The sequence below is a fragment of the Panthera pardus genome, unplaced genomic scaffold (genome assembly GCF_024362965.1).
Source record: "Panthera pardus isolate Hobbes unplaced genomic scaffold, ASM2436296v1 HiC_scaffold_6, whole genome shotgun sequence".
In the NCBI taxonomy this organism is placed as follows: domain Eukaryota; kingdom Metazoa; phylum Chordata; class Mammalia; order Carnivora; family Felidae; genus Panthera; species Panthera pardus.
In genome coordinates, this window is record NW_026526991.1 from 97,521,162 (window position 1) to 97,530,632 (window position 9,471).

A 9,471-nucleotide genomic window follows, 5' to 3' on the forward strand; every position below is an offset into this window, starting at 1 on the left:
GCCTGCTTCAGATTCTGTGTTTCCTTCTCTCTCTGCCTCTTCCCTGCTCGCCCTCTGTCTCTCTTTGTCTCTCAAAAATGAATAAACATTAAAAAATTTAAAAAGAAATAAAAAAGGAAGAGAAAACATGTAGCCAGAAAAACAGTGCATGACATATTCAAAATCCAAAGTGCTAAAAGAAATTTCAACCAAGAATTCGATATCCATAAAAACTATCGTTCAAAAATAAAGGAGAGGAGGAAGACATTGCCAGATAAATAGAAAGTAAGAGAATTGGTTACTATCAGACTTGCCACACAAGGATGCTGAAGAGAGTCCTTCAGGCTAAAATGAAAAACACTAGATAGCAATTTGAATTCACACGAAAAAAATTAAGACCATTGGTAAAGGTAACTATATAGATAAATATAAAAGGCAGGGCATAAATATATTTTTATTATAATTCTATTTTCTCCTATCTGAAACAAAAGATTTGCATATACGTATAATTTGTAAATTTGTGCAGATGTGTAATGCATAGCGATGTAACTTTATGACAGTAGTACAAAGGGAGGGACAGGGAACAGAGCTATGTAAGAGCAAAGTTTATGGATCCTATTGAAAGTAAGTTTTTATTTATTTATTTATTTTTTATTTATTTATTTTTTTAACGTTTATTTATTTTTGAGACAGAGAGAGACAGAGCATGAACAGGGGAGGGTCAGAGAGAGGGAGACACAGAATCTGAAACAGGCTCCAGGCTCTGAGCTGTCAGCACAGAGCCCGACGCGGGGCTTGAACTCATAGACCGCGAGATCATGACCTGAGCCGAAGTCGGCCGCCTAATTGACTGGGCCACCCAGGCGCCCCGAAAGTAAGTTTTTATTAACTGGAACTGGATTGTCATTAGTCAGGATGTGAATAATAAGCCCCAGGGCAACCACTAAGAGAATTACTTGGAAAATGCACAGTAAAGTGAATCAAAATAATTAAATTGCACACTAGAAAATATCTGTTTAACGCAAAAGAAGACAGTAATGGAAAGTAGAAGTACGATAAGATCTGAGACACATAGAAAACAAATAGCAAAATAGGAGACCTAAACCCTAACAAACAAGTTATTACGTTAGATGTAGCTGGATTAATTAATAGTACTATATTGTATATTTGAAAGTTGCTAAGAGAGTGAATCTTAAATGTTCTCATCATAAGAAAACTAACAATTGTGTGGTGGTGATAAATGTTAACTAGATGTATAGAGATGATCATTTTGCAATATTTACAAATATCAAATCGTGATATATTCCTGAAACGAATATCATATTGTATGTCAATTATGTTTGAGTAAAATATTAATTCAGTGACAAAAATTGGAGATTTCAGTGTCTCAATTTCTGTAATAAATAAGACTAAACAGAATAACAACCAGACGGTGGAAGATTTAAACAACACTATAAGCCAGTTAGATTTAACAAACATCCATAGAACTTTTCACTTAATGACAAGAATTATTTTCAAGGGGACATATTCTCCATAATGACCATATGTTAGGTCAAAACACATTAAGACAAGTCTTAATTGATTTAAAATGACTAGAGTCGTATAAAGTATGTTGTCTGACCATAATGGGATGAAATTAACAATTAATAACAGAAGGAAATTTGGAAAATTCATAAATACGTATAAACTAAACAACACACTCCTAAATAACAATGGGTCAAAGAAGAAACCACGTGATGAGTTAGAAAATACTGTAATATGTACAAAAATAAACATACAACATCAAAAGGAAAAAAAAAACCCTTATAGGGTGCAGTGAAAGAATTTCCTAGAGGAAAATGTATTGCCATATAGCCAATAATTTAAAATAGGAAGTCCAGGGGCGCCTGGGTGGCTCAGTCGGTTAAGTGTCCGACTTCGGCTCAGGTCATGATCTCGTGGTTCGTGAGTTCAAGCCCCGCGTCAGGCTCTGTGCTGATGGCTCAGAGCCTGGAGCCTGTTTCAGATTCTGTGTCTCCCTCTCTCTCTGCCCCTCCCCCGTTCATGCTCTGTCTCTCTCTGTCTCAAAAATAAATAAACGTTAAAAAAAATTTTTTTTAAATAAAATAGGAAATCCAATCAACAACCTAGCTTTCTACCTTAACAAACTAGAAATAAAGGAGCCAACTAAACCTAAAATAAGAAGAGGCAAGGGAATAAAAAATTTGAGAGAAAAATAGAGAATAGACAAACAGTATAGAAAATCAGTAATATCACAGATTTGGTCGCTTTTTTGTGTTTTTTTTGTTTTTGTTTTTGTTTTTGTTTTGTAATCAACAAAATGTTAAACCTTTAGCTAGAATGACCAAGAGAAGAAAAAAGACTAAATTACTAATGGTCTGGTGTCCTTGCTAGACTGCACATTCCTTAAAAGCACAGATATCATGGTTGTTTTGTCCAGTTCTGTGGCTCCAGTACCTATGTCGGTGTTGGGCAGAGTGGTTGTCCGTTAAATATTTGTTAAATAAGTGAATGAATAAATGAATTAGTGGAATAGAACTATTTCCCAAAGTTTATACATCATGAGCAGTCAATCTTCACATCGCATCTATTTTTGATTTCCAACCCAGGATTTTACCACACGCATCACAAGATATGTAAAGCCTCTTCATTTCAAGTTTTTGCCACTGATGTGCACCGGATCTATTTTGTTTCCTTTTTATCTGATCTTGCTACTCCCCACGCACTTCTTTAAATTCTGTATCGTAGAAAACCTCTATGGTGTTGGACAATAGCACTTAATTCTTTTTTTTCAAATTACCTGATGTGGTTTTCAATTTCCTGTTAGGAGACTAAGATCAATGTAAGCTAGGGACATAAAGTTCCAGAGCTTGAATCTGAAGATCACTAACAAAGATTTCTTTTTAGCAAATCTTTTTAAATAATTGTTGCAGGTCATAATGATTTTCTACCCAGAAGGCAATTGCTCCCTGTTACTTTTCTAGTATGAATTAAGAGTCTGTTCAGGCATTCACTCTCTTCCATGTGGCCAAGGCATTTCAAGGATCAGTAAATACAATCATTTAACTGAGGAGATGAATCCCAATTGGTCTCAATAGTCATGGTAACATCAATTCTTTGCCAGCAATTGGGTTATGAAAACGAGTGAGTTGTAAAAGCTAACATTTGTTAAGTACCAACTTTCAGTCATGCACTATTTTAAGTGTTTCACACGTAGTGACTCATTAAACCTTTGCAACTACCTTATATTATAGTTACAATTATTTCCATTGTAAGTAATATAATTGAGGGACAGCTAGAATACCTTGATAATTATTCAGATGTGACAACCCTTAATAAAGAGGAATTGGGCAGATTACCTAAGTAAACTTTCTCAGACACATATAACATCTAGTCTAGAACTTTGGGATCACTAAAGGTTCTGGACCTGTGTAAATAGCTCAAGGGGAAATATGCTAAGAACTAGAATGTGAAGTGTCTCCAATCAGGAAGAAGAGTGTGAAACAGGAAGACGTGGAAAAGAAGGTTATTTCAAAGGCTATGGTATTAACAACAACCTGAGTGGTATGAGAATTTGATCAGACAGGAAAACAGAAATGCTTATAAATCCTTGTAATCTCTCATTGACAGACCACTGACACTTTATCCAACAGCATACGCAAAAGATCACATATTATAGAATATACACTCCTCGTCTCCACTGGTTGCCTTTATGTGTGTATGTGATCCTTGGAACAGATACAGCCATCTTGTGACCATTAGTGAAAATAATTCAACCTAATCCACAAAAATACCAAAACAGGTAGACTGCTCTTAATACTTGAACTACTGAAATTACCCTCTCTGAATCTACCTCCAGATAATGTTTAAGACATCTTGGGTCAAATTCCCTGTTATGTACATCCAGATGATTGTATTTAATACCGAAACCTTACCTCTGACTATCTTGTTTCAGGAGACACTGATTCTTAATTGTTTTAGTCAATGGACACATAGTTTTTGTTGTTTCTTGCAACTAAAGTCACCTTTGTTTTTCTTGGAATGTAAATTCAGAGATATTAAAGATGAAGGGTAAATAGACACAAAACCATCCTAAAGAGGAATCTCAATGTCTAAGAAGTGATAGGTTGAATATTTAGACATTTCTGCTTCCATTATGTTAATGTTACCCAATCCACCTCCCACACATACAGACCCATACTTTTGCTCATTAAATTATATGAACTGTACTAAATTTAAAAAAAAAAGGCTAAGTATCTATTAGAGTAATTAGTGGCGATCATACTGTGGAAATAAATCGCAGCTTGGAGAAGATACTAACATGAAGATGAGTTTCTCAATGTTATTATGGTTTTGTCTCTGGGCATGCAGCAGATTGTCCGGTATGGGTGATAATCCTAATAGAAATTATAGAATTTTTCTGATTAGAGGATCCAGGGAAAGTATGTTAGTTTGGCTAACAAATTCTTAGAAGCAAATTCTAAGGAAAAACTAGACACGTAATAGGTTTGTGAGAGAAAATGCAGGTAAAGACAAACAGGGAAGATCCAGGGAAAGACAGTAGGGTCATTATATTCTAGCATGTAAAGAAAAGAAGGAAGGAAAGTTGAGTGGAAAAAAGCTAAAGACTGTAGTATAGTTCAAAAAACTAAAACACAAAAAACCAAAAACAAAAATGAAACAGCAAGTCCACCCTGACCAGAATTCTTCAAAGCAAAGTTGTCTCTCAGAGAAATTCCACATCTCCTGGGAATACACTTCTTTCAGTATCTCTCTAAACTCATTCATTGGCTGAGAGAAGCCTGTGAGAAGTGTGGCTTTGGTATAAATGTGATGATAGATTTCAGAGGGGAAAATATGATGTCATCAAATGACTAAAGATGAAGATTTGAAAGGCCCACTTTTATGACTGCCACAGAAAGGAATCAAAGCAACTGTGGCTACGAGAGAGAGAGAGAGAGAGAGAGAGAAGGAAGAAGAAGAAGAAAGAAGAAGAAGAAGGAGGAGGAGGAGAAGGAGGAGGAGAAGGAGAAGGAGGAGAAGGAGGAGAAGGAGAAGGAGAAGGAGAAAGAAGGAGAAGGAGAAGGAGAAGGAGAAGGAGAAGGAGAAGGAGAAAGAGAAGAGAATCCCAGAAAGGAGAAAGCCAGAAAATGCTTTTTCATAATCTATGTATAAGCATCATAAAATACCCAGGCTGGTCCCTGAAATTGGCATGTGCAGGACATGTTTACATACTTTAAATATGAATGAGCTTAATAACATAGACAATTCAATAATCTTCACAAATAATTTCAACTTTCCTTCTATCAACAATTGATAGAACAGCTAGTCAAAACATCAATAAAACATTGGAGATTTGAACAAAACTATCAGCCACCTCGATCTGATAATTATAGAACCATGCATCTAACAATTTCAGAACACTCTTTTCCTCTTTCTTTCTTTCTTTCTTTCTTTCTTTCTTTCTTTCTTTCTTTCCTTCCTTCCTTCTTTCTTTTCTTTCTTTCTTTCTTTCTTTCTTTCTTTCTTTCTTTCTTTCTTCCTTTCTTTTAATGTTTATTTATTTTTGAGAGAGAGAGAGACACACACACAGAGTGCTAGTGGGGGAGAAGCAGAGAGACAGAGAGACATAAAATCTGAAGCAGGCTCCAGGCTCTGAGCTGTCAGCACAGAACTCTCCGCGGGGCTTGAACTCTCCAGGGGTGAGATCATGACCTGAGCTGAAGATGGGCATTCAACCTACTGAGACACCCAGGCACCCCAGAACACTCATTATTTTTTAATGCACATGGCACATTCACCAAGATATATCATATGTTGGGCAATAAACAAGTCTCAGTATCTCCCCTGCAAAGTGAAAAACCCATATTTGCAAATTTAACAACTTTCTTCTGGATAACAGATCGTCATAAAGCAGTTAAAAAATAGTTTTCCTTAAAATTGGGGAGATGGATTTAAAGTAATTTTTAGAGGTGGGGCAGCTGGGTGGTTCAGTTGGTTAAACTTCTGGCTCTGGATTTCAGCTCAGGTCATGATGTCACAGTTCATGAGTTTGAGCCCATGTTAGGCTCTGTGCTGGAACTGCAGAGCTTGTTTGTAATTCTCTCTTCTTCCTCTCTCTCTGCCCCTCCCCTCCTCATATTCTCTCTTTCTCTCAAAATAAACTTTAAAAAATAAAAATAAATAAAAATCAATTTTTAGAGGCAAATTTCTAATTTTAAATCAAACATCCACAAACTTTTTGGTATAAAAAGCCAGATAGTAAATATTTTAAATTTTGAAGGACATATAATCTTTGTCACAAAAATTCAGATTTGCCTTTCTAGCTCAAAAGCAGCCATAGATAATAGGTAAAAAGAGGGCATAACAGTATTTCAATAAAACGTCATTTATTAAATGAGGTATGAGATGGAATTTGGCCCACAGGCCACAGCTTGCCAGTCTCTACTTTGCGTATGATTATAAAGGAAGAAAATAATTCTATAATCAATGACCAAAAGTACTACCTTAATGAGCTAGAAAAATAAAAGCAAATTTAACTCTAAGTGTGTAGAAATAAGGAAATAATAAAAAGTAGAAATCAGCAAAACAGAGAAGAGAAAATTGACAATATAAAGACCTATTTATTTTTTTAAAGATAGGCAATTAGTTAGACTAATAAGAGTAATAAAAAAAAAAACGGAGAGAGAGAGAAATGAAGAGAGAACAGAAATCATCAGTATCCTGAGTGAAACAACTATTACTACCTATTATGTCAACATTAAAAGGATAATAAAAGCATATAATCATATAATCAACCAGCAAAGTCAACAACTTAAATGAAGTGGCCAAAAACTTGTTTGTTGTTTTTCTAAAGATTGCTTTGGCTATTCAAGGTCTTTTGTGGTTTCACACATATCTTAGGATAGTTTATTCTATTCCTGTGAAAAACGTCTGTAACTTGATAGGAATTGTATTGAATCTGTAGACTGCTTTACGTGGTAAAGACATTTTCACGTTATTAATTCTTCTGATCCAAGGCTATAAAATATCTTTCCGTTTATTCAAGATTTCTTTAATTTCTTTCATTAATGCCTAGTAGTTTTCAACGTACAGGTTTTTTTCTTGTAGTTTTCAATATATAGGCTTTTTACCTCTGTGGTTATATTTATTCTTTAGGTATTTCATTATTTTTGATATGATTGTACATAGGATTGTTTTCTTAATTTCTCTTTCTGATAATTCATTATCAGTGTAGAGAAATGCAATAGATTTTTGCCTATTGATTTTTATATGAGAAAAGACAATAGCTGCAATCACTATGATAAGAGAGAATAATCTTAAAGTTGTTAGATGCTAGAATTATCTGACAAGAAGTTTAAGGTAACCACCATACAAAATCTTCATCCAGTGATTATGGGCACATTTGAAACAAATGAATAAATGGAATGTCTCAGTAAATAAGATATAAAGAAGAAGTAAATGAAAATTTTAGAACTCAATATTACAATAACCAAAAAAAAAAGCTTTGTTTAAATGAATAAATAGGATCAACAGCAGAATGCAAAGGACAGTGGGAAAAAAAACAGTGAACTTAAAGACAGAAAAAGAGAAATTAAACTGAACAGAGAGAAAATAGACCAGGGGCATGGGGGAAAGCTTTAGAGATCTGTTGGGCCATAACAAATTGTGTAGCATCCATATCACTAGAGTTCCAGAAGGAGAGAAAAAAGGGTAGAGCTAAAAATGTATTCTAAAAATTAAAGGTTGAAATCTCAAATTTGGCGAAAAATAGAAACTTTCATATCCAGGAAACTGGGCAAACCCTAAAAAAAGGCAAATACAAAGAAATTCACAGCAAGACATATCATAGTCAAATTTCTAAAAATTAATACAAAAACAGATTTTGAAAGCAATGAGACAGAAACAAAACCTTACCCATAAGGAAGAAAACTTGAATGACAGGATATAGGACTACCATTATATTTTCCAAGTGCTGAAATAAAGGACAGAAAATTCAGAATCCTATACCTAATGAAAATATCCTTCAGGACAGAAAGGGAAATCTAGACATTCTCTGTTAAAGGTAAACTTTGAATTCGTCACCAAAAGACCTATCCTAAATAAGTAGAATAAGGAAAGAAGAATTAAAAGAATAGTTAAAGGAAGTTCTCTAAATAGAAAGGTAACACTTCAAGAAGGAACATTTGATCATAAGGCAGGAAGAAAGAACACAATAAGAAAAAAATATGGATAAATGCAATAGACTTGACTTCCCATCTTGTGTTTTCCAAATCACTTGATGGTTGATGTGGTACTAAATATATTTAGAGGGAACGTTTTTAAATTATATTTAATTAGGGGAGGACAAAGAGAAATAAAGGGAGGTACATTTTCTACACTTTACTCAAACTGGTATATCAACACCAGTAGATTGTGGTAAGTTGTGCATATAAAATGTAATACTTAGAGAAATCACTAAAAAACACATGCATTCAAAAATATTATAGAGAAACCAAAAGGCAATTCTAAAAAGAATGTTCAAGTCATCTACAAAAATACAAGAAAAAGAAAACAGGGAAACATAAAACAGGGAACAAACACATATCAAAAAATAAAGTGACAAAGCCCTAACATATCAGCAACTGCACTAAATGTATATGGTCTAAACACTTAGAAAATAGAGATTGACAGAGTGGATTAAAAACTATGACACAAATGGGGCACCTGGGTGGTTCAGTCACCCAGCTCAGGTCTTGATCTTCAGCTCAGGTCATGATCTCGCACTCCGTGACTCACTCTGTGAGTTCAAGCCCCGCGTCGGGCCCTGTGCTGACAGTTCAGAGCCTGGAACCTCTTTCAGATTCTGTGTCTCCCTGTCTCTCTGCCCCTCTCCCACTCATGCTCTGTCTCTCTCACTCTCAAAAATGAATAAATGTTAAAAAAAATTTTTTTAAAAACCGTGACACAAATATGCCGAGAAAAGTTAATTATTTTTAGTTATAATGTTACACCTAGGTTGAGAGAAAAAGAACAGTGTTAATAAAAAGAAAGCAAGGGCAGCTATTTAATAACAGGTAAAATAGCCTTATGAGTTGAAAAAATTATTGCCAGAAATAAGTTAATGATAAAAGTTAATTTACCAAGAAGACATAACAATCTTAAATATAAATGTTACAAAAACAGAGCTGTGAAATACGTGAAGCAAAATTTACAGACATGAAAGGAGATGAAAGCATATCTACAATCATAGTAGAAGATATTAACGCTTCTTTTTCAATAATTGGTAGAATAACTAAACATATAGTGAATGATAATATAGAAACACTCAACACCACCATCAACCAACAAGACCTAATAGACACTTATATAATACTCAACCTAACAAGACTAGGATATACTTCCTTTTCAAAAGCCTGATAAACATATATCAAAGTACACTATATCCTGGGCAAGTAAACAAACTTCAATAAATTGAAAAGTATGGAAACAGTACAAAATTTGCTCTGACCT